The following is a 24,531-nucleotide window of genomic DNA, read 5'->3' on the forward strand; positions in this document are numbered from 1 at the left end:
TGATGTGACCTGGCCATTAGGCTGATGGGGAGAAATAATTCCAGCAGCCCCCAATGATATTTGAAAAGAGATTTATTTTCCTGATGATGCAATAAAGCATACATATTTTAAAAATTGGTTTTGTCTCTTCTATTTATGTCTTACATTGATTAAACTATATTAATGATAATAGAAATAGGATAAATTGTTCAAGTGTAAGCCCCTGTGGACATAGTAAACACCAGCATAAATGGATCTAAGTCCATTTATTTCTACAGAAGTTTAAGCTCAGAAGTCAAAATATAACATCTTAAAATTTTTAGATTCAATTACTATAAATGTTTCTATTTTTGAAGAATAGATAATAGACTGATTTCTCACATTATGTGAATGGCTGCTAACATAAATTATGATGTATAATTATTTACTTAAAATTTTATTCTAATATTGAGAAGTGTTCAGCTGCATTTAAAAACTCTCAGGAAACCAGTATCTCTGGCTGGAATCTGATTTATTTTCATTGCATTTTCCATGCTTTTTAGTAAGGAGAAGGTACTTGCTAAATTACTCAATACTGCCAAGTTAACAAGTATGATATGTCTTTAGGCTTTTTAAATTTCTTTACAGCCTCTTTTTCTCACTCCTCCCGTCTCACACAAGCTTTGTTTAGTTAGATTTCTGGAAATATCCTGCTTGTCAGGATGAGGAACGTTTTTGGGGCTCCCTGTCACCTACTTGATTATCTCTATTTGGCTTTGGACACTGTTACCAGCCCTCCCTTCCCTCGCATCTCCCTGACCTCCTTCCTCCACCCAAACATGCTCCAGGCTGTGAAATTACTTCCCCTGCACCTTCCCTTCCCAAAGGCCACCCCAAGAAGCATAAGACCAAAATTTGTATTCAGTCCCACATACTTGGGCCTTACTTGTCAAGCCTTGCAGTGGCCCACGGCATTGTTTGGAGTCTGGATACTCCCTGAGGTAGTGAAGGTTTTGTGGATGCCTGGTGTTATCAAGGCTTAGCTTTGTTAGGCACAGGCAGCGGTGAGTGCAGCTGCTCTCCTGTGCTGATGGGAGGGGCTGCAAAACAAACTGGTCAAACTGTTTCAAAACAACAGTCATTAAAACCTGGGGTTTTCACGCTGAAGTAAGTGAACCAGCTTAATGAATATTTACAAATAAAAAATTGGCTTAGAAATGTCTAGATAAGCTCATGCATCATTCAATAATCAGAGTTGAAAACCAAAGACCTGCAGTCTGCTTTCCTTAATGTAACATTAAAGATATACATTTTTATAAGTAGGCCATCCCCTATTCCTATCCCATACAAGTCCAGACTGATTACCTCCTATGTGTGTATTTATTATTCATAAGCATCTACTGAGAACTATGGATTAACCATTTTAAGAGCATGTTTCATTTGTGAACTTTCTGCCCAGGTTTCCAAATTTTTTCTTTGTAATGGATAACACTGTGAGTGGATGACTGAATCATTTTGACAGTAGAGCTAATAATGGAGCACGAGACTATGATATAAAGTTTCCTTATAAATAATCATGGAGGTTAAAAAAAAATCATGGGTGCTAAAAACACTACAGTTTTTTGGCATACAAGGTATATTAGTGTATTGAGAACAGTGTTTGTGGGCAGTGAATAATGCAAGCACACAACCATAGCAAACCAAACTGATAGTCTCTGTTCTCAGGGACACCATGGATCAGGCTTCCCTGACTGTCAGTCTGATGCTCGCTGAAGTCATGTATGAGAAATTGTTCTGTTAAGTTGAATGAAATTTCACAAGGGTGCCATCGTGGATATATAATATTCTTAATCTGACTGTGATTACTGTTGCTTGGCTTGAACGGATGAGGTCTGGGGGGTGTGGGTGTGAGAGAGAAAGATAAGAAGAAGGATGACAAGTGACAAAATAAACTAAAGATAAAAAGGAGACTTGCTATTCCATCCAAGGTCCTGGATAAGATCTCTGCAGCAAATGAAAGAAGCTAAATGTTCAACTATTCTTTCTAAATTTTCGTTTTATGCATGTACAATTATGTGCAATTACAAACACATTTGTATACCTAGAAAAGTATTTAAATTTATATGAAAAAAATCTGCATATGTACATTTAGAATCTGCTTTACAAACCTGAATGAAATACCATCATGTAGAGGAACCTTTTTCCAGCACTGACTCAACAAATGCTTCCAGAAGTGAAAATACATATCTGACACATAAAACTCTGTACTCTTTCAGCAACAGGTACCACCTAGAAGCAACTCAGTAGTAATTTGCCAGCCTGAGAACAAACCAAACCAAAGGAGGTACTGGCCTTTCTCCGCTTCTACCTTCTCTAATGAACAAATTATTCAAAGATATAAACCAAGCTGTTGAAAAACTTCAGTCTAAAGAAATGTGCAGCAGGTGGCAACATATGTGTCCAGTTAGTTCCAGCCAAAACAGTCTAATTTGCAGAAAAGGGTACAGAATTTCGCTGTGACTCAGCTGAGGGGGTGATTCAAAGATGCTCTAGCTCAAGTGCTAGACTTGCTGAAGAGAGTAGTTATTAATTAAATGGAATTTCTAGACTATCCTGACCTTTTGGGTGTACAATAATTCACTTTATACTCTAAATTTTTTCTGTCTGTTTGGGGTTCATTTTCGTTTGGGATTTGGTCTTCTGCTTCTCCATTTCCAAAAACATTAAAATAAAAATATTTGCATAGTTTAAAGCTTATGAAAGAATAAATTAACTAGGCCAAAAGAAAATTATTAAATATATGACCTTTTGGCCATTGTAATATACAAAATTGAATATTTAACTACTTTTTAATACGTGCACTCTCCCTCTAGTGGTAATGTAGACACTGCTTGATCCAGTCACTTCACTTCCAACTCCAAGGTTATTATGGCTTGTCTGAATCACTAATTTTGATGACATTATATCAAAAGCAATTGTTCTGACTAGCAACTAGTGGCACTTGTATGTTGAATAAAGAAAATAAGAATGAGGGAAGCAGCAGGTTCCAGAGGGCAGCAGTCAAAGTAACAAACAACCTATTAGAATAGTGACTGAAAGCTATTACTACCTGCTGGGTATGTAGCTGGATTTAAGTGGTTTCTCTTTAATTATGTCTACAGAATTACAAGAACTATCATAATTATGAAATTATTTTTTTGGTTTACACCAAAGCTAGCACAGACCTAATGGTGCTCTAAAGCTCATGTGGATTGGCCTGGTTACTGAAACCACATGGTTCAAACAACTGATTAAATTTCATAAGCTGGAATATAAATTAATATTCAGCATATAATTAATGCTGAAATAGAATATTTTCCTACATTAGGTCATCAACAACTAGTGGAATGATTTGGCAAATTGTAATTTCTTCTGATAAAAATGTCCTAGTGAGGAAAGGAGAGAGGAAAGATGGGTGGCTACTGTTGAAAACAGTTTGAATTTAAGTCTCTTCTTTTTGGGATAGAATTCTTTTTGGGAAACCTTTCTGGGCAAATACAGCACTGAAGGTTAGTCTGCACCAAAAAGAAACTAATTGTACCTCCTTTCTGAAACAAAGCCAAATGAAACGAAGCCAAACTAGACAGCAAGCCCGAGTTTAACAAATTAGAGATATTTCTTGGGAGGGACTCAATTATCACAAGACCATATTTTTCACAAAATTCACTTTACAGAAAATTTCCAACAGGAATGTGTATTGAAAGAGCTCTTCAATCTAAGCACTTGACATCTCAGGTAAGTTGGCTGTAGTAATAATGGATAGCTCTTATATAAGCACTTTAAATCACTGTCTGCTGAAGAGATGAAAGTGATCTGAATAAATTTTTTTCTTTTCATCTGGATGGAGTGATAACAAACAAAGAGAACAAATTTACCAACAGATCTGGTATCTGTTTGGTTGCAAAATCCAGGAATTTTAAGGGACTAATCTACTTAAAGATTTTTGGTTTTGGTTTTTTTTTTTTTTTTTTAACATGATCAAGAAAACTAAAACAATGAGTAAAAAAAGACAGGCATCTTGAAAACATTTTGTTTTGTTACTTCGAGTGTTAGCCTTTTAATTATAATAAATGCTCTTAGGAGGACTAAGCCGCCAGTGAAAATGTCAGAGAGAAGAAAACCCTGCTTTGTTTGCTTTTGATTATGGCAAGAAAATATTAATTAAAAATATGGTCTTTTAGAACAACTGAAAACTAATTTTCCTTTGTGATTTTTCAGAAATCTGAAATTCTGCCATTTATTTTCAACCTATACCTGCATATGAACTCAAATCCTCCTGTAAAGTAAGTAATGTGGCTACTTGTACCAGCATTTCTACTATATAAAGTGAGCTTTGTGTGGGGTTTGGGCTTCTTTGGCCAGGGCATAGGAAGAGACAATTAATATTTATTTATATAGCTTATATAATTTAGTATTTATATTTCTAATATTTATATTATAAATATATTTATATTTATAATACATTATATTTATAATATTTATACAGATTTTTATTTGTTTTTAAGAAAGGTCACCTTCTATATGCACAAGCTCCCCTTTGAACAAGTACACTTTCTTTTTAAATGTTTCTCAAGAAAGATGAGGTGCAGATATTTAAGATACTTAATTTCACTCCAGTGAGTACACATTAGCTCAATAGATTGTATTTTCGAGATTGGATATTTAAGCAATTATTAAAAAAAAAACAGTTTAATGGTTTTTGAAGCATCATTAACAACTCAATAAATTAAAATTGAGTGCTAAAAGGATAAAAAAAAATATTACCTAAATAATTTTAAATTATTCATTAAGAATATGAGATAGTCAAGGAACTGGAAAAAGCTTTGAAGAATATATCCTACTGTTTACGAAACTTTTTTACCTTTCCCCCTTTTTTACACTCACCCAACCCCTTTTTTGTCTTTTAAGACTATTAAAGTGTGGCCTGAACTCAGTTTTGGAGCCTGGTCTTCATGATGGCAACAAGCTGCTCTGCGTACTTATTAGAAATACAAAGTAAGCAAGTATATATCAGATGCTGAATTTCCTGTTTTCATTCTGCTTAGTGAGAAAGCAGCAACTGCTGCACTTTTCAAGACTCCCTTCCCAGAGGGAGTTAAACTGGCATTACCATCTTTTTTGTATATTGAAAATAGTACAAACAGACAAGTATGGACAAGAAAATAAGGTCTAAGAAGAGACGTGTGTTCTCCTTGACCATCCTTTCATCCTATCCTAATCATGTTTTTCACTTTCCCCCCTTACTTCTTTGTGCTGAACGCTGGTACGGGAGAATTCAGCCCAAAGCTAATATGTCATTTTAAAGATAATGATTTTGAGTATCAAATGTTTGGCCTGCACTTTTGGAATAGCAGACATATTAGATCACTTCTTTTTGTGGTGCCCTTGTTTATTTGAAAGCAACTTGTACTTGATCTTCTCAGCTACAATCATGTATAATATTTTGGGTAGCAAAATCTAGTTTTGATAATTAAATTATACATTTAGAGATGCATTCTTATTGAATTTCCAGGTTAAATTTTTTTGCTGTGACTGCCTATTTTAGTTATGACTGCAGTAGACAACTGAATGTCTCTGTCCTGACATAATATCATACATAAATAGGGAAATTAGGAAAAAAAATCCATTTCACAAAATAGCAATCTTACCATAGCATGCTATGTTTTGGAAAGACTGTGATAGAAAAGCAGAATCTTAGTTGGCAAAGTATTGTTCATTCTTGCCCAAGAAATTCTTCCTGAGTAAATCCTGCCATCAGTCTTTTTACATAATGGGACAGAAAAAATAAAGCAACATATTGTAACCCAATGGTCAATGTTTGCAGGCTCCCTGACAAGTTACATTGTCAGACATATGGAAATCTGTGCTGGAGGATGCTGAAAAAGAACCATAAACTGAAATGTGGTAAAGAAGTATGGAGACATAACATTAAGAAATACATCAGAATCAATTCTGTGTGACTCAACAGCTGTACAGGTAGAGAAAGCCCAGCAGGACACCAGCTGATTTAAGAAAACTTGAAGGCAGAATTAATCATTGATGTGGCTATTTCTGGAAATGAAAGGGATTTTGAAAGGGACAAAAATGTGAGAACCATACAGATTGAGTGAATGTACCATAAAATAAGATTTCTCTTGGTAGTTTAGAAGTAAAAATAAAATGTGGCCAGCTCTAGGATCTAACAAGAATGTGTTGGACACAGAAATTGTGTGGATTTACATATGATGCTTGCCAAGTCTACCATTCTTGGAAATCCCTCCTGCATTCCTTTTTCTCTAAAGGGAATTCATGGTTCATTTGTTTGCTTCTAAAAATGAATATGAGCAATATTTGTATCCTTATGGGAGGATGCACAAGGTAGCCCAATGTACCAATGCAAGCAACTTCTGGTCCTTTCCTCACAAAGTCAAAGAATAGAGACTGTCATCAGCAATCACAGTAGAGAACATCACCTGTGTTTCAGTCATGTGCAACTGGATCTTCCACATTTCAGACAGTGACTGCATTGAAAAAAAAAATAGTAGAATAAAGCAAAACAACTGGTAGAAAAGAATAACAGAAGGCAAAATTGTCTGGAGGCATAAAAATTTGGACAGGAGCTACCCAGGAGCATGACTTGCAGGGCATGGTGGTGAGGGGAACCTCCTGCCAAAGAACCATGTAAATATTTTGAGATTTGTGACTCAGTCAGATGCAGTTTTTTAGCTGAAAGATCACCAAGAAAGAGACTTGCCCACACCTGTGACTATATGTGGGGCAGACTTGGCAGGAGTGTTAAGGGAAAGGACCTGAACTGAGTTTCTAGGGTCTTTGACGTAGATGTGACAGATACTCATTTGAAAAGATATTCCTTAGGTACCTGAAGCAGCACAGAACTACCAACTCCTAATAGCTTGTACAGATCCTAAAAAAAACCACCAGGGCCTGATTCTGGTTTCTGAAACCCCAGATTGTACAGCCAGAAATGTCTACTGCTTTTGCAAATGTTATGGACCTGAGCAAACTAATTTCTTTTCAGCCCTGCTCCCTCAAGCTAAACTGCGAGTCCTGCTTGGTGGCAACGCCATGTATTATGAAGGGCTGCAGGGAAAGCACCCTTTCATGAAATATGTGGGGAAACAGGTTTTAAATTCATCGAAAGCTGAGTGCCTAACCTTCTAACTTTACCCTCTCCCTGTGCTTACAAGTTAGACACGTTTAACTCTAATCAGAGGTCTCTGGCTTCAGTAAAAAAAATACCATGGCACACCAAACCAAAAAAAATCCCCCAAACCCTCAGACAACCTTTCTCCCTCCCCAGATATTCAGCAGGTTGCTGTTTCTCCTGAACTGGTGCCCCTGCATATTAAGAACAGGCTGCTAGAGCCATTGCCTTTGGAGTGTGAAATGGAATGGCATTAAGTTCTGGCTGCTGTGACTCATATTTGTTTGTCCTCATACAGCTCAGATTGCCTGCTGGCATCCTGGATTGCAGGAACATACGCATGGCGCATCCATGGAGCAATGCCTGTTTCCTCAGACAAAGAACTGAACACTGTGTGACAGCAGGCCTACCCCTCTGGAGATCAGAGAGTGCAAATCTGTTCTTATGATGAAATACACGGATGATTTCATGGGAGAGGACAATGAAAGGAAACATTTCAGCAACCCCACAGTAAAGTACTGTAGTGCTCTTTCCAGAGGAGAGTCTGTGAATGAAAAATGAATATGTGTTAGTAATTTCTGATGCTGTAGATTCAGGGCAGATCTACAGCTGCTGACCTTTTTGTAACATTTTGCAATAGCCATACATTTTGATCTTCTACTCCTTGCTAATGAAAAGTTATGGAAAAATTGCTACATGAGAATAATTTTAAAAAACCCCCTTTTTGAAGACTTCCTTTGTGAGAGAAATTTTTCTTGGCTTATTTCTCTCAAGGTGTTGACACTTAAAGTTTATTTTCTTCATCAAATTGTGCTCTCAGTAGTACTGTGCAAGTTCCCACATCATGAAAGGCTCTGTGCTTCTTTTCCTGTGCTGCCCACTCATCACCCTGACCACTGCAGAATCACAGAATCACACACTCAGCTAAATTGGAAAAGACCTTTGAGATCATCAAGTTCACCCTGTGGCTTAACACCACCTTGCCAACTAGGAACAGGAAGTCATTTAAAGTTTGGCCATCACACTGGCAGGTGTGGATGAAGCACTTGAGCAGACTGCAGAGATGTGCACCATTGAACAGAAATGTGCAACATCAGGAGCAGGCAAGGGTCTTGTTTTCTGCTGGTCTCAGAGTAGCAGAATCACTGTTTTTTGTTGACTCAAAATTCAGGGAGTGTTTAATGAGGGAGGAGGAATGGAAGAATTAATTTCTTTTATAACACTGAATTTTTGCAGCTCAGGGGATTGTTCCCTTGCACTGAAACTGAGAGCTGAAACAGGCTCTCACTTCTCTCTGCAGCAGTGACTCTACAATCCCAAATCCAGCTAACCCGAATCTCATTAGGAACTGAAAGTCACTGTCTCCAATGTGAGGACTGATTAGCTAAAACTGCTTTATATTGCTCTATGAGGCAGATATCTTTTTTCCTACCAAACTGGACATCCAGAGATCCAAGAACTATTTTTCTTTACAGGTAAGATGCTGCCTTGCTCCCGTGCAAGGAAATAACAGCCACTTTAGCAGGAATTGAATGATAGTGTAACTACTACCTAAAAATCAGTGATACTGTGTTGTTCAAATCAAAATAGTGATTCTTTGGCATAATGTTAAATACTGAGCCTATCTGATCTTTGGGTGTTGTTACATTTCTAAAGACTTACTGGAAAATTTAGCAGCATAATTTTCCTGATACATACTATCTTACAAATCATCATGTGGACAGATTTTTTTTTTTTTTTCCAACAACTTTAGCATTGAAACTGCTAAATAGCACTTCTATTCTGGAAAGTTTCAGGATTTTTTTTTTTTATGGTTCAGTCTTTTACCACTTTCTCAAATATAGTTGAAATTTTGGAAAAAATGAGGAGTGTTAGCAGACAGGAGACAGACACCTCAATAGGCAGACAGCATGATCACATAAGCACTGTTTTCTTAGGAAACTGAATTATATTGGAGCACCAGGAGACTAGTTGTCTGAAATCTCTCATCTATAACTCTGGGGTAAACATAGTGTTGATTTCTTGGTTTTTAAAGGTCTACTCCTAGCAGGTCTGTTCCTGTTTGTTGAACAACCTTGCTGATCACTAATGGCTATTCAAAAATATTCTGACACAAACTAGTATGTTTGAAAACTGCATTTTTGTATTGTTATTAACAAATTTACCTGCTTCATTTCATCAGTAGGCCTGTAATACCATCATCAAACTATGGTGGGCTCTTGGACAAATTTTTCTTTCTTGACTGTGGAGCAATGGCTTTTTGGCTTCTAATAATCACTTCACATTCTCTCAGTTTTTGTTTGCATTTCCCTCCTACTCAATATTACTCATTCTTGCCCTTGGTTTTGGGAAATTAGTTGTTTAGAAGACTTGTGTATGCAGCTGATTAGAACTGTCCTCTGTTTAATTATCTATTGAATAAAACCAGATCATGATCTCCATTCTGTAGGCAATCATCTACATAAACAATTAAATGTTCTCCTTCTTAACAGCAGATAAAATAAACCATTATCGAGTACCAGACAATTTATATAGGAAATCATGTTCTATAACTTTTAAAAATTTTGGTGCCTGTGACCCACATCTTTCGCTTCCCAAACAGGGTGCAGTTAGTTTTCTATAAATGACAGGAAGGTATGTGTAGAGTTTTCTGGTGTATTACTTTGACCTGCTAAATTACTGCTAAAGACCTTTCAGTATCATCATCTCCTTATCTAAGTCACCCAGTTCCCAAAATGCCCAAATGTTTTTCCACATCTCCATGCTTAATCCCACTGTGTCCTTACAACTTATAGTCACATATTTTAAAATTCCAATCACTTGAAACATGCTTACTATAACATACTTTGCCAACTACAACACACTTCTGCTTTCCAAGAAATTTCTGTTGGTTTTAGCCTAAACATATAAAAAAAACCCCAACACTTTCTTCACCTTATTTCTCCCCTAGTTTAATAAATTTGAAAAAATGAGAAAAATTTGCAGTACATTGGTTTTATCACCTCTATTGATATAACTATTATCATTGTCATCACTATTAATCAAATATTCCAGATTACTTCATTTTGCCACTGTCCAAGGAGACTACTCTGTACTCCTTATTTATAAATCTCTTATATGAATTGTTGTAAAAAATTCCCCAAATCCCAATATATACTCAACAGTCAACTGCTTTCTCACTCGTGAAGTGAAAGTATCTCCAGGGAAGTCAGCTGAGTCCTGTTTGACATCCTGAAGACTATAATTTGCATAATTCCATGTGGTATCTCCTTATGGAAGAATGTCACAATTACTGTAAGCTCTTACCAAATTTATTGTTGCAGATTTATTTTTACTCCAGTGAAATGTTGCAGCATTTACTGTCCGTGTGACTTCTGCTGATTTCTATCCTAAGAGCCTGCTGTAAAAGGGCTTTCAACAGCTCTTAAGCTGTGTTCACTATTAACACTAAAAGTGATCAAACTTCACTGGAAAATAAAAATGACTGATCTCCACTCCCTAGTTCTACTCAGAAGCAATTCCAGAAAATGACTCCTCAGACAGTTGCCATCTAGTTTTCAGCTGTATTCTTGAGTTTACAGAACCTGTTATTCTTCATTCTTCCCAGTATGCAGTGATGAATGACAGTGTGTCTCTCTTGCAAGGATGCCGAGATGCCTCTCTCAGATGCTGCTTGCTCCATCCCATCAGAATTATTATCACGTACAGACTTTGTAGCTTTCTGTTCCTTCAGAAACTTGTTTGGTATCTGACTCACCGAGTAGATGGTAGTGCTGCTGCACTTAGAATAAAGTTGAAGGCATCCTAATTTTCATTCTCTTTTGGTCACCAGGAAACTTACTCACTTTCTTGGCACTTCCAGTCTGGTGTTTTTCCCCAAAACCTCTGCCTACTCAGGTGTGAAATGGTGTTAAATAACTGCTTCTCTACAATATGCATTTATCCTATGATGTGTTGGCCAGAATAAATTTGATGTGCTGAAAGGAAGAATACGTGAAATAATATTTCTCTCTACATATAGAGAAGAAACAAAGGCCCTCTTTTGGGCCCTTAAGGCCAGATATTTGCTAAACTTTGCCTAGTTATAATCTTTCAAGAATATCAGGTTAAAGCTATTGACTGTAGTGAAGGATGAAACTTGTATTACCTGATTTTGGACATCTAAACCTTGGCAAATTTTTCCTGTTAGTTACATAGGTGACTTATATAAGATAGAAGTAAAAAAGAGACATCCCACCTATAATATATTTATTTTAGGTTACTTACTGGAAGTGTCTCTCCCTCATTCTACTACACAAAGAGCCTATACAACCAGCTTTAATTAAATTCCTAAATTTTAGATGTGTCTTAATTAACCCCTTAAAGGTTTTTAGGCACTGCCATAAATTTTGACACCTTAATTTCGATAGACAGCATTTCACACTTGTATTTTCTAGGGAAAAAACATCACTCACACAGAAAATACAAAATTCCTGGGCAGCCTGAGAGCTGGTTTTGCACTGAAGGGTTTTGCAGGGAAGGGGAGGAGGAGGAAGACTGCAACACTAAATGAGCTGAAATCAAGAGGCAGAGATCATAAGTGAGAGAAGAAAGCTGTTCCTCATCCACAGAACATAGGAATTAGTATCTTACCTCTCATTTCTAGACTGGGAATTGCTTATTTTGTCTTAACAGCTACTGTTTGAAATAAAAAGGCATTCTTTAAATTTAATGACAGAGTGACAGTCATTATTTCCAGGTGCCAGTGATTTCATTGGATGTAGTTGTGTCACCAAAGTCATAGACTGTATAGTAGGAATAACGTTCCAGAAGTCATCGTGAATTTTCTAAATTCCCTTAGTTCTATGTCATTAATTTTTCCATAGCAAAAATCTGACAGACCACAGCCTGACAATCTGCTTTCCTTCAGCAAAGGAACAGTGACATATATCAAGTATTTTCTGCAAATGACTAATTGAAAAATACAGATTATTCAAACAAAAGACATTTTCTTAAACTTACCAAAATCTTAGCAATAGCTTTTGTGACCATTTCCAAAACCCCTTCTGCACATGACCTTAAACAGGTCATTGATCTCTCTAATGATTCAGATACTCAATTTTCAAGAGTGGGATAATAATACTTTCTTTGAAACATGCTTCAAGCCATACAGATGAAAAACATTAGATAAGCAGCAGCTATTATCTTCATTGTTATTAAAACCTTGCTGACAGAACACAACTAACATGGCAATTCCTACAAGATCTCAAGATACAGTTTTATGCCTTTTGCAGACATGATTCTGTACTTGATGTCCTAACCCACTTAACATAAGAAATAAGCAAGATAATTTAATTGTTTTCTGCTTTATGTGGCCTGCCTTTTACTAACAAGATGTCTCCTGGGGAAAACATCTTGCTATATTTTAATAAAAATTTGGAACAGCTGCGTGTACTGCATTCCAAGCTCTCCTCCTTGTATAGTTTATCTCCAAAACCACCTTAGAGCAAACCCCACTTGTTTACTTCAGTTGAGGTTTTTCAACTAGGCATGTAAACTCATCCAACCTATCTCTCCCTAGTGTTTATATTTAAAAATACCTAATCCATCTCTGCCAGAAAATTCAAGGAAGAGAATAAGTGTAGGCTATCCAAGGCTAAGCAAACAAAAAAAGTCATCAAAGTGTTGGAAAAATTCATTAGTTCCTTTTCTTCAGATGAAAAAGGAAGAATAAGCAAAGCAGCAAGTGAACCCAGGGTTCCTAATTTAGTGTCCCCTGTTCTCAAAAGGTTACCTCAGGCTCCTGTTAAACCCTTCACTGTTGCAATAACTTCTTCCCAATTCTGAATGGGGAAAAGACTGTCAGGGCTGTGGCTATCCTGGATCCATGGTAAGAAAATATTTTGGCTCCAGGAGAGTGGTGAACTCATAGCTGAAAGGGCAGCTGAATATTTTTGTTTCCTGAGAAAATCAAGCTGAAAGCAGCCATAGATCTCCACTAAATTACATCCAGCACAGCGCTGAAAGCCAAGCTTTAACTTTAGCTTCGTCATCTACATTTTCTATTGGATGACCTGTTTTTAATCCACTGAACTGCTCTGAAATCTGCAATGCAACCACAAGCCTTTTTCTAGCCACCTAGAGCCTATGATCCCTGTTGATCATACATTCGTTGTAGGTAGAAACATACTCCAAGAAAAGGACTAAATTACTTTTTCTTTCTCTTTTGTTCTGCTTATCAATACTGTACTGCTAAAACCTTACTGGCCAAAAGTACTGTGTATTAATAGTGTCTAGTGTGACTAATAGGATGCTGTTACAGTGAAATGATACTGATATAAAACTATTTCTCTTCCCATCAAAAAGAATAAACTGTATGGATATTTATTTAAAAAATCATTCTTTTATTGCTACTAAATAGGCTGCAGACTTTTAACAGATGAATTTATATTGGTTCAGCTTCTGTGCTTAGATGTTAACATGTTATATTGGAGTTAGCAATATAATGGAGTTATAACAATATATATAGTTATATATATATATATATAGCTAACATAGCTATATATATAGTTATGTTAACTAACTCCAATATATATTGGAGTTAGTTAAAAGCACCTGCTTTTACAGCCAGTCAGCCTGCTTCCCTGAAGGGAGAAAAGTGATATAGGATCCCAGAGTACCTCTGAAATATAATAAAAGGCTGACAAATATCTGGACAGTTTGCTGAGGCATGTAGAGATGGCTTCCTCCCAGGGGAGTAGCTGTGACCTCGGCCCTTGCATTGTATCTGCGTTAGTACAAATATGACAACATTCAAGAGTATTAAAAGCCTTCAGGATTCTGTGTGTAACTAATTGTTGCCCAGTCAAGGAAAAGGTTAAAAAATAAAAAATAGTTAAAAAATAGTTATCTTATGCACAACCTCCCATGGTAGACATAGTAAACAAGAAATTGGATCGAAGTTATTACTTATCATTGAACCCTACTGTGGTGTTGTATTTCCCACTGATTCATTTATTAAATGCATTCCACATTGTTCCCCCTGTTCCCCTGCCCCTAGTCCTGGCCACTCCCTTGGGCTCTCCTTACCAGTTCCTGTACCCCAACCCTGCCCATGTACCGCTCCTGAGCCCCTGAGAAAACCCCACTGCTCCCTGCTCAGGAGGTCTCTCTGCCTCAGGAAACCACCTGGACAAGATGTAAAATTAAAGCTCTTCAGAAGCCACTATGAGGGTCCCTTCTCTGCGTGCTTTGCTATCACTGTGTTGCTGAGCTGACAGCTAGCCAGAGCAAGAGTGAGGGCCGTCCAAATGGGTCAATGGTCACAGTGGCAATGGTCACACTGCCCTAAGCAGCCCTGCTCTGCTCTCTGGGAAAGCTGCAGCTTGCTAAACTAAACCTAGCACTGCAATGCCCTACTGGCAATATCACCTTTTAACCATGTTCAGACTTCTGGATATATTTGACATGTGCAACACTCTTGTTTATGACACAGCTGCGTTTGCTCAGGGTTATGATAAAAATCTGTGGGTTAAATAAACAAAATCAACTGCATTGCTCCAGTCCTTTCTTCCAGGATGTTTCTGGAGTGTGGTGACAAGATGGCTTTTTCCATTTTCCAGAGCATTTTTTGCTTATATTATCAAATGAGAGGTCACAGACAGTAAAAGAAGGAAGTCCCTGTACTAGTTACGTAATATTGGAGATCCAGGACTGAATGCTTTCAGTCATGGGCACATGGTCATGTTTCAATAGTTGGTAATAAAATCTTTTGTTTAGGTTCAACCCCACAACGTACACACACAATTACTGAAGGTATGTGAGTGAACAGACCATTCTGATCCCATTCCCACTGAGCCTAACAGAGGTTAGAAACCAAAGATGATGTCCAAAAAAGATGTGATTAGAAGGTCACTCCTAGGTCATGACTTCTCTCATGTGTGGCACAAAATGCCCCAGCTATCATTCTAGTATGGAGTCTGATCACACTCAGCTCTGTTGATGTAATAACTGGGGAGCTCAGGCCTGAAGAGACAATGTGTGTGATGACACTCGAGCCCTGCTAATACAAGCACCCATGCAAAACAATAAAATCATAAAGATAGCAGCCATCATCTTCAAAGTAGGAGTTAAATAACATTCCTTCAGGATCTCAGTTCTTTGATGTCATTCTAATTTTCTAATGTTTTCGGGGCTCAACATGAGCCCTTTAGATTCAGTAAGGAAATTAAGTCCTATGGCTAATAACATTTTTCTTTATCATGTTTTTGTCTTAAAGCCATCACTGGAAACAGATGCCTAGGAAGGGTCTTCTCATTTTATTCTTTCCTTGGAGCTGTCTGTGGGATTTGGTACCACTGACTTCTGGATCTTTGAGTGTGCTGGGATATGGAGGCAGCTCCTCAGCTCTTGTAAGCACCATGTCTGATTACCCCATGCATTAAAGCCCCCAATTTCATCTAAAGAAGCAGCTAAGATTTCTGCCTCTATTTTGATTGGAAGACTGTTTTAAAACATCATTGTTCTGACTGTTTCAATTTCCAGAGCAATTTATTCCTGCAGAACTTATACTAGGGTATTGTAATGTCAGCATTGTTCTTTAGCTTAAAATAGCTCTTCTGAATCACTTCTTGCCCCCATAAAACAAACACAACTCCACTCAACTTTTGTTTTCTTTGTCTAAACTCCCTTATTACCCTGGCAGTCCCTCGCTAACTCTGCTCCAGTCTGTGTTCATCATTCTGGTACACAGATGAACAGAATCATCTCGATCTCTTACACAACAGCATTAATGCTTCCTAGTTTCTTTTGATGCTTTATTTTTCAATACATCTTAGGAGCTAATTATTTTTGGGTGGTTGCATCAGACTGTCTCAAAACCATCATTCAAAACTCAAAACCTTAGAGGTGAGGGCTTTTTCTGTTTGGTTGGGGATTTTTTCTTGTTTGTTTGTTTGTTTACTCTTTTAATAGATGAACAACTATCTACCAAATTCAGCATCTGTCTGATTTTTTTTGGATGCTTCTTTATAATGGCAGTATTTTGTATTAAGGAAAAGAGTTTAAAATATAAATGTAGTGTTCCTGAGTGTTTAAGGCAGTGTCTCCCTTGTCTATCTCTTGCTGTCTAATAGTTAGGCATCTAAGGTAACTCTCTAGATTCTTTTTATCATCAATGGAGAGAGACAAGCACCTCTAGCATGTGATTTAGCTCATCCTAAAATAGGTATCTAAAACAAGAGGGAGGCATTGCTCTTTGGAGATTGCCTGTCTCTCCCTGTAGGTGATAAAGGGAGCCCAGACAACTGTCTCAGATGTTTTGCTTAAATTTTAAGTGGCTAAAGTAAGAAGACATGCAATGATGAATCTTACCCTAAGTAATTCAAGACAGTGAAAAGCTGCTTCAAAAGAAATTTAGATTTGCTGGCATCTTTATTGTACTGAAAGGCAATAACATTTGTATTTCTAACTCATTGGGAAACATTGGACATATTTATTGATTAACTGCAAGAGATTAAATACATACAGGACATTTTTAGTAATTTAAACTGGCCCCTCTTAAAAAAACCAAAAAAACACCTGAATATGTCAAATGTTTTTATGCTTGCTGAGTTGCACTGACAACCCCGGAGAGCCACAGATACACCAGACAGCTCTGAATTCTGACCTAGATCCTACAAATATAAATATGATTATTTATCTGAAAAGGAGTGCTCAAACATGAGAAGTTGCTGGTGAATGCAAGTGTTCTCACTTTGGGCAATAATTTGGGCAATAATTCCTTGCAAATTTACAAATCTATTATACAATACTGCAATAATACCCTTCCTATTGAGTACATGATATGATGGATTAGACCCAAATATTTTAGCAGAGGTACTTCTATTTTTTAATCTCTGTTTTACTACTTAGACTATTTTGTCTTGAATTTATGCTATCACTTCCAAATAGAGTAATATTAAATCAAAGGATTTACCTAAAACATGTTAGAGCTTGGTATGGTTACCTACAGACAGCTTTCAGTAAGGGGAAGATTTCCTGTTAAAAAGTGCCCTGCTGCATTTATTTTTAGTAGGTAATGAAGAAATGCACTTAATATTTTGCTCCTTGAATGTGAAGAGGCACTTAAAATTACACCCCCTTTTGTTGTGCTGAGACACACTTTCCATTCGCCCACCTGAACACGAATAAAACATGAAGCCCAATGAACAATTCAGTTGTTAAATATGAAATCAACTCTTGTCTTTCACTCAAAGGCACTTCAGTCCTTCCACAAATAAGAATAAAATTGAGAGAGCTACTTCCACCTTTCTGTCACAGAAAATCTTGCTGAGACTAATCTGCTTTTTAGAAGGTTTACTTTTAAATAGGATTTCCTCTCGCTGCATGTACACACTGAGTCAGGAAGCTCCAGTCTGAGTCAATGCTAAATGCATTTGGTTTTCAACTTGACTCGGCCTGCAAATGATGGAACCAATGATTCACAAGTTCCATCCTGACCTTGTTTACTTTATATTCACATTGTGGCAGGTGAACTCTTGTGCTCAAGATCATCAAGTTTTTTAAGGGGAAATTGATACCATCCATTAGCTTGCTGTGTGAAAGACACATTTGCATGTATGAGAACAAGTTATAGGAAGGTGGTGTGCCACTCAGGCATTTCAGAGTTCACCCTTTTTTATAAGTCTAGCATAATCTGCATATTCTAGTAATGCTGAACAAGTTAATTGTCATCTATGCTTGTTACAGGCCTATTATTTTTCAGTCATTTGCTTCTAATATCTAAATAAATAAGATGATTTTTTTAAAGACACGTCTGTCTGAGAATGGATTCACCATGTGGTATGCTCTACCTAAGATACAGGAAGTCTAGTTTTAAACGTGTATGTAGAGCAGCATTACAGTCTGTTTTGCTGGCATATAAAGTTTCTGAATGGCCTTTACCTTTTTATTTACCTTATCCCCTAGTGTGCAACGGAAAATATGAAGCCGAATTAAGAACCAAGAGTTTCATCATGTTATGGGCCAAATCCTCTGAAGTACTGTTTGTTTGGGACTATTATCTGTCCTTAAGAACTTATCAGAACAGATTTCTTCATTCATTTTTATCAGTCCAATGTTATACTCTGTGAGATGGTGTAAGAACACCAGACAAAGATTCTTGCAAATCAACTATTTTGAGAAGAAAGCACATTTTGAAGTCTTTATTGAATGTTTAATGGAATTTGTTCTTGAAACCTAAGACTCATGAGCCAAGTTCAGTCCATGTCTCAGTCAGTGGTTTTAATCACTTACCAAACCTTAACAAATCAACCAATATACACCTTTTGAGTCCCAACATTTCTAAGGTCTTTTGTTCTAAATGGAAAGTCTGTGGAGAAAATTAGGACTACACAACTTTCTCACCTTCCTCTTGATTTCTAATATTTTCCAGGCAGGAGATAAAGCAGATGGGAAAAGGGTGCATGGCTCTATCACTTTCTGACGAGAACACTTGGTATTTGTGAGTGATGATTGAGGGACTATGACACAAGACTTGAGTGCTTAAACTTGCTCAAAGTGAAAAAGGCTAGAACTTAATGTTCTCATTTCCTTTTGTGAGACCACTATCCAAAATTATGACTTTTCTCCAAAAGAAGACTTAGCAATATTGATCTGGGCAGCATAATCTAGATTTTCACACTGGCTGGCTTGGGGCACCTCTAAAGAAGCATTTAAGGCCTATGATTAATGGAGGCATGGAAATGCACTTAGTCCCATGAATCATTCTTCAGAGGTACTGGGCTTGCACACTGTGCCTGTATATACATCTATATATAGGATGACTAGCTTCCCCATTCCTATCTTAGGCTGACTGACTCACAATGCTGAGGGCAGGTGCTGGCTTTTTAGGCGACGACCTATAAAACTGGGTAATCTAGCTGTAACCAGCACTAGTGTGATTCATTTTACTTAACAATAAGCATCTCTTAATCAACTGCCTAAGCCTAAACCTTGTCTTTCTCTTTGGTCAATGGGCAGGAATAGATACTTATTGGAGGTCATTTCCCCCAATAATTTAGACATGTACTTCAGGATTAGTTACGTTACCATCTGGTGTTGCTTCTTGTTTCTCAACAGCTAACTAAAATTTAAGTATCTTACCATTAGGTGTCTGAGGTTAACTGGGATGGATCCACCTGAAGTATTTTAGGTCTCACCAAGACTGATTTCACTAAGCCTTGGTCAGGCACATTTACTGTAGTCAACATCAGAGCTACAAATGGCTGGAGGGTCACAGTAATTCTTTATGGGAAATGTTAAGAAAAATGTGAAAAGTGAGCCACAATAAGAAAAACAGAAATGTCTGAAAGAAGTCCTGTGTAAGGACTGTTGATGTTAACACTATTGGTCAGAAAGTCTCTAGGCATCTGCTCTTTGTTGAGTGACTTGTGCAATAGCGTGTCCCCAGAGCCTGGCCGTGCTTTACAGTTCCCAGCATGAACGCAGCACTTGCCATCAGGTGTACTCCCCCACTCAATGTGTGAGAAGAAAATGTGACTCACCAGAGCTTGGTAACACTTATTTATCACGGAGTTTTCACTTCTGGCTGTCACACACTGTAGGCATAATAAAACAAGAAAAAAAATTCAGTAACCCAGTTATCTAGAAAAGTGGTTAAGAAATTTGCCTTTACCTTCTAAGTCCAACATGACCTCCCCAGAAAATGGCTCTTCAAGAAAACCCTAGATCTTGGTCAAGTGAATGGCAAAGGACTTCCCATTACTAGAGCTTTTTGATTTCAGCAAGGCCATAATAGTTCAGGTATAGCAGAAGAATTACAAATGCTGTGTTGTCAGTGGCTAGAAGAGGGACTTGACTGTACATGTTATTCCTCTAAAGAATGAACTGTAAATCTAGGCAGCTGCATTATAAAAGCAGTACTAAAATTTGCATAGCTGTATTATTACATGCAGTTGTGGAGAGCAGTCTCAATGCACAGAATTCCTGCAAAGATGAGAGATTGCATTCCTCATTATTTTGCTAAGAAAATGAAGTCTAGTACTGCAGCAGTAATAGGAGGACTGATTATAGAGCTATTTAGGAGTAAAGATAATGATGCATTTTGAAAAAACTAGTAAAGTTCAAAGTCCAAAGCCCAGGAAACAGAATAACAGTAAGTTTATTTTGAGGAAGTATGATCCCCTTAAGGATCACAATAAACAACCCTGTCACATAACTCTATCTTTCAAAGTTTTTGTTATTTTCTATAAGCTTCATTTACTGAATTTAATTTTCTGTTTTCAGTTGTCACATTAAATTAGTCACCTATAATACACCCATAATATAATAATGAAAGGGAAATATCCCAGTTACATCTTCCCATGAGAGAGATTTTTCTTGGCTAAGATCTCTCATCTTCAGAATCTTATTAAATTCTTGAGACATACCTGAGCGATATCCCACCTGCTTTCAGATAAACAACAGCAGGAGGAGTAACTGGGTCTTGAGTTACTGTGTAATCATTGTCTGGCTGGAGGTATTATAGCACCGGGAATGTATTTATTCAGCTGTTATAAGAAAACAAGCAGCTGGAAATTAGTTCCCTTGCTGACTGCAAGAGAACTATTGGGAACTTGTTTATTTACTACTAAAATGTATATGTTTTGCAGGGCATCTGGTCACATTTTATTTTGTCAAGATTGGGCATCCTGGAAGCAAGGCAGACTGAATATCTGAAGATTGTTTAAGGTACATTAGAAATGTGGATTAATGGCTAAATATTTTCAGATCATGTACCAGTTTTTGTTCAATTTTTTAACATAAAATGACCTTTTTTTTGGAGAAGTTTTTGAAGCACAACAAAATACCAAAACCAGATAGTTTGCAAGAAGAGTTTTCTTTGATCTATCTCTAGAGTATTAAATATACTTTAAAAATAAACTGAGCTCTGGCTTCATATCCAAGTGATGAACCCATACTATTCAAAAAGCTGTCCTAACAATACTAATGAAATAAACAGATATAAATAGTCAATATAACCCAAAATATCTTGTTACCTTATTGGTGTGAAATAAAGACAGTTTTTACAAAGTCTTCAAACTTCTAGTGCTCTGAAAATGGAATTTGCCCCATTTTCCATAACTAAATAAACACAGGAATGCAATTGCTTTATGTGAGTTACTATTAACGAAATTTTAAACATACTTAGAATGCACATCATGGGCACAGCACATGTGCAACTACCTGCTGGGAATCTGGGGGTGGAAGGGGCTTTCCAATTGCTCTCACTGGCACTGAGGAGCATGGAAAAAAGAAAAGATAAATGCTATCTTTCCTTTTTAAAATTTTTTAACTTTTTTTTCTGTGCGTAGTAAGAGGCAATATTTGGGAAACAAAAAGGTAATGAAAGTAGGGGATTATTTTAAATCTTTAAATAATTGTAAATTTTTAAATAAGACTATAGTTTATCAGTAAGGGAATTTTAAATCCTGCAAAAGTAAGACAGCCTAGTTTTAAAAAAATGTATTTTTCAATTTGAGGTATGGTGGAGAATTGGAGTTATTTTTCACACTAGACCTGTTCAGATCTGAGAGCCCTCATGCTGGGCAGACAGAGCTACCAGGCACTTGGTGCTGTGTCAGCCAGACACATGGATGATGAACAGCAAGGAAGGTGAGGTGGCAGGAACTGAGGCAGATTTTGGAACCTTCTAATTTCCGTTGGCCTTTTGTTGATGAACAGAGAAAGACTTCCAAGTTCTTTTGGAAAATTCCTGATCAGGGTTAGCTACTGACCTTCCTTCCTCACTTCTGCAGAGAACCCTCATGCAGTTATGGGAACACCACCAATAAAGAAATAGAAAATGTGTTTTCTTGCATAAGGAAGAAGTGTGATGGCAGCTGCTTTGCAGCTTCAGAATGTCCCTTGCTCTTTACAGGGACTGCAAACTTGTGGGACAAAGGAAAAGAGAAGGAAGAAGAGGAGAAAAGACAAGAGAGGAGAAAAGACAAGAGGGGAGGGGAGGGGAGGGGAGGGGAGGGGAGGGGAGGGGAGGGGAGGGGAGGGGAGGGGAGGGGAGGGGAGGGGAGGGGAGGGGAGGGGAGGGGAGGGAAGGGAAGGGAAGGGAAGGGAAGGGAAGGGAAGGGAAGGGAAGGGAAGGGAAGGGAAGGGAAGGGAAGGGAAGGGAAGGGAAGGGAAGGGAAGGGAAGGGAAGGGAAGGGAAGGGAAGGGAAGGGAAGGGAAGGGAAGGGAAGGGAAGGGAAGGGAAGGGAAGGGAAGGGAAGGGAAGGGAAGGGAAGGGAAGGGGCTCAGCCTAAAGCCACAGCTGGTCTAAAGTCTTCTGCTTTCTCTTCCTTTCTTTTTCACCCACCATTCAATGTTCTCGGGGAGGGAGTATGATCACAATCCTCTCACGTTCTTGCCCTGCAGGAGAGCAGCTTTTTTCCTAAGGACACTGACTGTTAACTCAGAGGCTGAGGAGTCAGAGGCAATACACCTTGACTAAAGAAACAGACAACTTTGAATGTGGATTTTTACTTAAAAGACCATAAATAGCAATGGTGACATACTCCTTATGTGGCAGTATGTGGTATAACAGGTGACTCTGCATTCCACATACACGAAAGGTGTAATAACCAAACATCCTTGTTTTATTATTATATTGGGACAGGGAGAAGCTTTAACTCCCACACTGCCTCCACCACCCAAAATGGAGGGCAGTTTTGACCTCTTTGGTACTGGCTTCAAGCAGGACAGACATGTTTTGATGGAGACAACACCACCAAGAATGGCCTGTGGCTGTGTGTTTCAGCTGTGTGTTTCACCTGAAAGGAAACCTCTGCTCTGCAGCTGGGTAACATCACTTTTTGAAATCAAGTGCTTCTAAAATATCTCAGGAATACTTTGAAAAATTCTGATTGTACAGTCTTTCTTGGGCTGAAAGTGGTAGCACCATGGAGACAAAACACATCCCAGAATACCTTTCAACTTCAGAAGTCACAGAAAATATACTCTAATTATTTTTTAGAGATCATATTACATCAGTAATGACTATGTAATAAGGGGCATTTCATCACAGCAATATTTTCCATAGCAATGCACCCTGAAGGGTTTGTGCTGTGAGGCAGACCTGGGGGTAGAGACCACAAAGCAGCACTTCGTTCTATGTAGCACAGTAATTGTTCTGATGCCACAGAAGGCCAGGAAACTACTGAGCAGCCACTTTCTTAGGTTACAGGATGACATTTCTGGATTATTCACAGGAACACACATTAATATTTTACTCTGTTTGGCACCATTTATGCATGGAAAGCTTTACAGTTTTTAAAGCTGGATTCTGTAACTGACACACAGAATCTTCACTGTGTGCCCTTGTTTGCTCTATGGCTTTGGAAGGATGTTAGGAGAAGGTATGAACAGTTTCCACCACGTCTACAGACCTTGGCAGAGAATTACAAAATTTCATGGCCATTCTGCCTTCCATTAGGCCAAGCAGAAATAGATGAATGCAAGCTGCTCCTCTGTGTTCAAACAGGACAGGGGAGAGGAAAGGAAAAGAATACAATTTAGACTGTCTACGATCTGCATAAGTGCAGGGATGCGTGCACTGGTGTGGGCATTAGGCATCCATTTGCTTCACAAATGGCTGTAGCAATTTAAGGGATTTTCCCCACAGTCCCTGCCTCTGGCTGTAGGTTGCAGTGTCTGAACACACTTGAACTGCTTCAGTGTAATGACCAGTAAACTAAAAGGTCAAAGGACCATAGCTGAAGCTAAGTCCTAGGCTTCATGCTAAAACACATGAGGCAGGTTCATACTTCTTTTCTCCTGCCAGAGTTGATGAGGTAGTATTCTCTGGTTCGTGGGAAGCAAAAATACCAAACTGCTTCAGCTGCTTGTTTCAGTGAGGACTCATTTAAGTCATAATTGAACAAGACCTGAAATACCCATATGAGACCAGAAAAACCATTTCGTGGTCAAGCAAAAAGATGACCTGTGGTTAATTCAGGAAAGCAGTGTAAATTGTTTAGAACCTAGGATGAGAAATTCAACCCTATGATGGTGTTGCTGATAATGGACAGTTTCTGTTTCCAACTGCTTTACTCTTCCTTTTAAAATTAATAAAACCATAGCAAGATTATGGCTTTATCATATTTAAAATATACTAAGTATAGTTTTGATAAAGTATTTATAATTAGAGGATGGCTATTAATAAATATTTGAACTTTCAATTCATGTTATATTCAAAAGAATTTTATTCCTGAATCCTGTACGGCCAAGTAAAGAAGAGAGGAAGGGAAGGAGGGGAAAAGGGAGAGGGCAGAGGGAGAGGGAGAGAGATCATACCAAAAAATAAGTCATAAAAATGCTCAAGATATTTGTGTGGGAGACTAGTTTTCAATTCTCTGGATAATCCATTAACAATACAT

At 37.8% G+C, this 24,531-nt stretch overlaps 2 long non-coding RNA genes across 2 annotated transcripts in view; both read right to left on the reverse strand.

Moving 5' to 3' along the window:
* LOC138108656 (uncharacterized) overlaps positions 1-24,531 on the reverse strand; it is a 170,391-nt gene that overhangs the window by 42,851 nt on the left and 103,009 nt on the right. The gene's annotated exons all lie outside the window — the stretch shown is intronic.
* Positions 9,926-24,531, reverse strand: part of LOC138108657 (uncharacterized) — a 30,248-nt gene continuing 15,642 nt past the window's right edge. The window contains exons 2-3 of the long non-coding RNA XR_011150043.1: positions 19,666-19,719; positions 9,926-11,118 (exon numbers count right to left, since the gene is read on the reverse strand). This is a non-coding gene — a long non-coding RNA (uncharacterized lncRNA). The remainder of the gene's footprint in view (positions 11,119-19,665; positions 19,720-24,531) is intronic.

This window comes from Aphelocoma coerulescens, chromosome 3, assembly GCF_041296385.1.
Source record: "Aphelocoma coerulescens isolate FSJ_1873_10779 chromosome 3, UR_Acoe_1.0, whole genome shotgun sequence".
NCBI lineage: Eukaryota > Metazoa > Chordata > Aves > Passeriformes > Corvidae > Aphelocoma > Aphelocoma coerulescens.